Consider the following 6,000-nt stretch of genomic DNA (forward strand, 5'->3'; position numbering starts at 1 on the left):
TAGTATACAAATACATGTGAACAATAGTTTAATTTGGTCCAAACCATACTAAAACAACATAATAACCATTGACATGTAGTTTTATTTATAGTTTTTAATAACCCAATCAGGTTTTTGGTGCAGGAGCACCTAGGTAGGCTAAGTGTGAAACCTAGGTATTTCTTTATTTTTGGCTTGTAGTGATGCTAGCCACGTCACTATTCTAATAATAGGTCCTATGTGGTCCTTAGGTGTGTTTAGGAGACTTGGCAAGACCCAAAGTGACCAAGTTGCTAGAAGTTGCCGACTATTGTCAACTAGGTGACTTAGGTCCGGAAAAGGCTAAAATGGTCTAGAAAGGTTCCAATGGCTTTGAATTGTTTATTTGAAGTCATTTTATGCATATTATATGTCTACTTTGTTTTTGTGCCAAATTTGGAGTTCTAACTCCATGTAGAACAAAAGTTGCTGAAATGTTGTCATGTTGTCATGACAACATTTTCTTGCAAAAAGCAACTTTTTGGCATTTGTGTGTTTAGAACATCCTAACTGTTTAGAACAGTTATGGAACTGATGGAGGAGCCTTTAAAAATGTGAGGACAGCCATTTTTAGGGGGTTGGACAAGTTGGTTTTGCTTTTTTGTACGAATTGAGCAAGTATTTTGTTGCCGGTTTTATGCATTTGAAGGCATTTTTAATAGAGGAGGATTGAATGGCCTGATTTTTGTGTTGGAAAAGTTCTGAAATATTGTTTTTAATCTTTTTGTAGTGTTGGTTTGATCATTTTAATTCGTTTGCATTAGTGTAGAAAAATCTTTTTGTTCTTGGCAAGTTGCTGATTTGAACAGGGCTGCACTTAGAAAATGGGATCTTAGGGCCACTTCCCACCATTGGAAACCTCTAGTATTTTGGGATTTGGAACTAGGATCCATTTACATTATATATCAAGAAGGAGGGCCCTTGAAAGCATCAGCAAGCATTTTTAAGGTGATGCCCTAGGAAAGCCAAATGCAACTTGGCTAGGAATCACAGTTGGAAAATGAGTTATGGAGAGGATTGAGTGTACAAATACCTTAATCTGGTTGCACAGTGAGTAATGAGAATGTCTAACCTTGCTCCAGTCCAAAGGAGAGGTCTTGGAAAGGTGTCTAAGGTGGTTTTCCATCACAACAGCGATAAAGCACTTGAAATCCTCATTTTTGGCCTAAAACTATACTTTCATTGTACGGAAAGTTTGGAGGCTAGAAAATTACAGAATCTTGAAGTACTCTAAAAAGGGTATCCAAAAATATAATTTGTTTGTAGGGTTTTTAAGAAGTTTTTCAAGAAATCTTGTTTCCAGCTATTTAGGAGGGCTAATTCCTAGTAGCCTTTTTGGAGCAATTTGGTGTATCTTCCCTAGTAGATTGAATGCGCCTATGAAATCAGAAATGTTTAGGGTCATGGATGTTAGAAGGAGTCTAAAAAAAAACCTAGATGAAGAACTGGTACCCTTGGAGCTATAGATGGACTTGAGGGTTAATAGCGGACTGGAGCCGGCTAGTAAGAAATTTGATGTTACTTTGTTGGTGTACCCCCAACTGAAGGATTAGAATCTCTTGAGCAAGGTCCTAGTAATTATAGGGTGTGAAGAAGCCCTAGTGGGTCTAGTGAATGACCTAAGGTAGCCCTGAGAGAGAGCTTGGGGTTTGGAAGCAAGGTTGGGGTGTTACATCAGAGTGGTATCAGAGTTAGTTAAAGATTTGGGAAAGGTAGTTAATGTTGGAAGCCACTGAAGAATCAGTAGGAGAATCCATGATGGTGACAAATGTGGAGTTAGCTAAAGAATTTGATGAGCAAAGGCAAAGAAATCAGCTTCTTGAAGAAGCACTAGAAGAGGTGAAGCAAAAACTAGATGCAGTTGTAGAGGCAGCCAAGAAAAGAGATGAAGAAGAAGATGGGAATGGTAAAAAGGTAGCAGAGGAAGAAATTGTACCTGAACCTGATCCTATCTTGCAAGAAGAGCCCTTCTTGAAGGAAATCAAAGCCTTAGGAGGTAAAGCTTTGGAAGGAGTGCCACTTTTCAGTGGTAAGATAGATATTGATGCAGTTATGGATTGGTTAGAGGGTATGGAGAACCACTTTGAGTGTGAGGGTATCTCAGAGGCACAGAAGGTTAAGGTTGCTAAGTCAAGGCTTAGAGGCTCAGCCTTAACATGGTGGAAGTATGTACAAGATGAAAGAGTCAGCATGGGCAAGAATCCAATTGCAAATTGGAGTGCTATGGCAAACAAAATCAAGGAGAACTTCCTACCTGAAGACTTTGAGATCCAACTCCATAAAAAGAGGCAAGGACTGAAGCAAAAAGATCTTGATGTGACCTCCTACACTGAAGAATTTTAGAGGTTGTGTTTGAGATCCAAGAAGCAAGAAGAGGAGTCACTCAAGGTGGCAAGGTATCTTGGTGGCTTGAAGTGGAACATTCAAGAGGAGCTTAGCTTATGGGCCCCTACCACTATCCAAAGATGTCATCAGCTAGCTTTGAAGGTAGAAGAAAAGAACAAGAGGAAAGGAGATTCTAACTTCAAAGATAGAGGCAAAGGCAAAAATCAGAAAAATCAAAGAGGAGGCTACCAAGGCAAAGGTAGTGATCAAAAGAGCCAAAGTGAAAGCAAACCCATGGAGCAAACTATTGACCACTCTTCAAGAGGTGGTTATAATAGAGGGAGAGGCAATCAAGGAGGATCAAGTAGGGGTAGAGGAGGTAGGAGCAGCTCTTACTTTGCAACAATGAAGTGTTACAATTGTGGTCAACTAGGCCATCCTGCCTATAGGTGCCCGGACAAACCCTCTTCCTCAAGCCAAGATAAAAGGCTAGCATATGCACAAGAAGATAATAGAAGTTGCAAGGATGTTGACATAGACCATATTGAGTCTGAAAAAGGTGAGAATCTTATGTTTAGGAGGATGCTGATCAAGCAACCAGCTTCTAATGAGCCTAGACATAGAAGGGCATTGTTTAGGATCAAGTGCGAGATCCTAGGAAAAGTATGCAAGGTGGTGGTTGATTCTGGATCAACTGATAATGTAATATCAGAGGAGGATGTTACAAAGCTCAAATTGAAGAAGATACCTCATGAAAACCCTTACAAGGTCACATGGCTTAACAAAGGGCAAAGCATCCTAGTGAATGAACAAGCATGGGTGGACTTCTCAATTGCAGGATATAAAGACCGCTTATTATGTGATATTTTGCCAATGGATGCTTGTCATCTTTTTCTAGGGAGACCTTGGCAATTTGATAGGGAAGTGGTCTATGATGGCAAGGAAAATACCATAACATTTAAGAAAGGAAGCAAGACCTTCAAAATTCAGTCATTGTTAGAAGGGGATGAACCACAGTCCAAGGTGCCTAATGTGCTGCTATGTGGAGAGAAAGAGTTTATTAGAGACCTCAAGCATGAGGAGAGCCAAGGATTTGCAGTCATACTAAAGGCTGCAAGTGAAGAAAAGCCAGTCCAAGAACCTTTACCAGTAGAGGTACAAGAGTTGCTTGTAAAGTATAAGGAGATTGTTAGTGATGGTACACCAGCTACCCTACCACCAAGAAGAGTTATCAGCCATCAAATTGACTTTGTTCCAGGTGCCTCACTACCTAATAAGGCAGCCTACAAGTTAACCCCAGATCAGAACCTTGAAGTGGCAAGACAAGTCCAAGAGTTGATGGACCAAGGTTTGATCAAAAAGAGCATAAGCCCTTGTGCAGTCCCGATGGTTTTGGCATCCAAGAAGGGAGGAAAATGGAGGTTGTGTACTGACTCAAGGGCCATTAACCGCATTACAATTAGGTATAGGTTTCCTATTCCAAGAATTGAAGACCTTATGGATTGTCTAGGAGGTGCTATGTATTTCACTAAGCTGGACTTGAAAAGTGGGTATCACCAAATTAGAATAAAGGAGGGAGATGAATGGAAGACAACATTTAAGACTACTGATGGTCTTTATGAATGGCTTGTGATGCCATTTGATCTTTCCAATGCCCCTAGCACCTTCATGAGGCTCATGAATGAAGTGCTCAAAGACTTCACAGGCAGATTTGTGGTGGTGTATTTGGATGATATCCTCATCTACAGCAAGACCAAAGAGGAACATGTCAAGCATGTAGAAGCGGTTTTGAAGAGGCTTCATGAGGAGAAGCTATCTATCAACCTTGAGAAGTGTGACTTCTTCAAGCAAGAGTTGGTGTATCTAGGCTTTGTGGTGTCTAAAGGAACTTTGAAGATGGACAAGGAGAAAGTTGCTGCTATCCTAAGTTGGCCTACACCTACCACATCTAGTGAGGTAAGAAGTTTCCACGGTTTGTCTCAATTTTATAGGAAGTTCATTAGGAACTTTAGTGGTATTTGTGCACCATTTCTTGATACCATAAAGGGGGGAGTCAAGTCCAAGTTTAGGTGGACTTTAGAGGCTAAAAAGTCATTTGATATGTTAAAAAAACAAGTAGCTACTCAACCCATCCTAAAATTGCCTAGCTTTGAAAAGTTGTTCACCTTAGAATGTGATGCAAGTGGCCTAGCAGTGGGTGGGGTGTTGAGTCAAGAAGGTAGACCAGTAGCCTTCTATAGTGAAAAGCTAAATGAGGCCAAGAAGAAATACTCATCCTATGATCTAGAATTGTATGCCTTAGTCCAGTGTCTTAGGAAGTGGAGACACTATTTGTTGCCAAAAGAATTTGTTGTGTTTACAGATAATCAAGCTCTTAGCTACATCAACACACAGGAGAAGTTGAGCAACAGGCACTTGAAGTGGATGGAATATTTGCAAGCCTTCACCTTTACAATCAAGCATAAGAAAGGACAAATGAACAAGGTTTCTGATGCATTAAGTAGAAGGGTTTTAACAGTCCAAGAGATTCAGCTCCATAGCATTGGAGTGGAGAGTTTTCAGAATCTTTACAAGAATGATGAGGACTTTGCTGAAGCCTATAAGGTATGCATGGAATTTGGAAACCACTTTCATAGCAGATTTTCAGAATACACTTTGCAAAATGGGTTGCTATTTAAGGGTACCCAGTTGTGTGTACCAAGAGGTTCCATGAGAGAGAACCTAATACAAGAGAAGCATAATGGCAGCTTGAGTGGGCATTTTGGTATCAGCAAGACAATAGAACTAGTGCAAAGGTTCTATTATTGGCCTAAATTGGTCAAAGATGTAACCAAGTATGTGGAGCAATGTATGGTGTGTATGAAGGCAAAAGGAGGAATGAACAATGCAGGTCTTTACCAACCCTTACCAATTCCTAGCAGACCATGGGATTGTGTAAGTATGGATTTCATTGTTGGTTTGCCTAAAACTAAGCAAAGGTATGATAGCATTTATGTTGTTGTTGATAGATTCAGTAGAATGGGACATTTCATTCCATGTAAGACAACTAATGATGCAAGTCATATAGCTCATTTGTTTTTCAAAGAGGTTGTAAGGATTCATGGACTTCCATTAAGCATTGTGTCGGATCGAGATGTGAAATTCATGAGTCACTTTTGGAAGACTTTATGGAAGAAGCTTGGCACTAACATGTCTTTTGGTTCAGCTTACCATCCTCAAACTAATGGTCAAACTGAGGTGGTTAATAGAACTTTAGGTAACCTTCTTAGGTGCCTAACTAAGGAGTATGGTCAGACTTGGGATGTTATCATCTCACAAGCAGAATATGCCTACAATGATAGCAAGAATAGGACTACCGGAAAGAGTCCTTTTGAAATTGTTTATGGCATGCACCCAAGAGGTGTGTGTGAACTAAGGTGTCTTGGAAACATGGATCAGATTAGTGGTCAAGCTGAAGACTTTGTACAAACCATGAAGGAGATTCAGGAGCAAGTCAAGAAGACTATTCAAGACAACACTCTAAAACTCAAAGCCAAGGTGGATGAAAAGAAGAAGGATGTTCAGTTTGCTGTTGGGGACTATGTGATGGTCCATTTGAACAAAGCAAGGCTTCAAAAAGGCATTCCTACTAAGTTACAGATGAAGAGGGTAGGGCCT

This window comes from Cupressus sempervirens, chromosome 3 (assembly GCF_028749045.1).
Source record: "Cupressus sempervirens isolate cs-2001-9-10 chromosome 3, ASM2874904v1, whole genome shotgun sequence".
Lineage (NCBI taxonomy): Eukaryota > Viridiplantae > Streptophyta > Pinopsida > Cupressales > Cupressaceae > Cupressus > Cupressus sempervirens.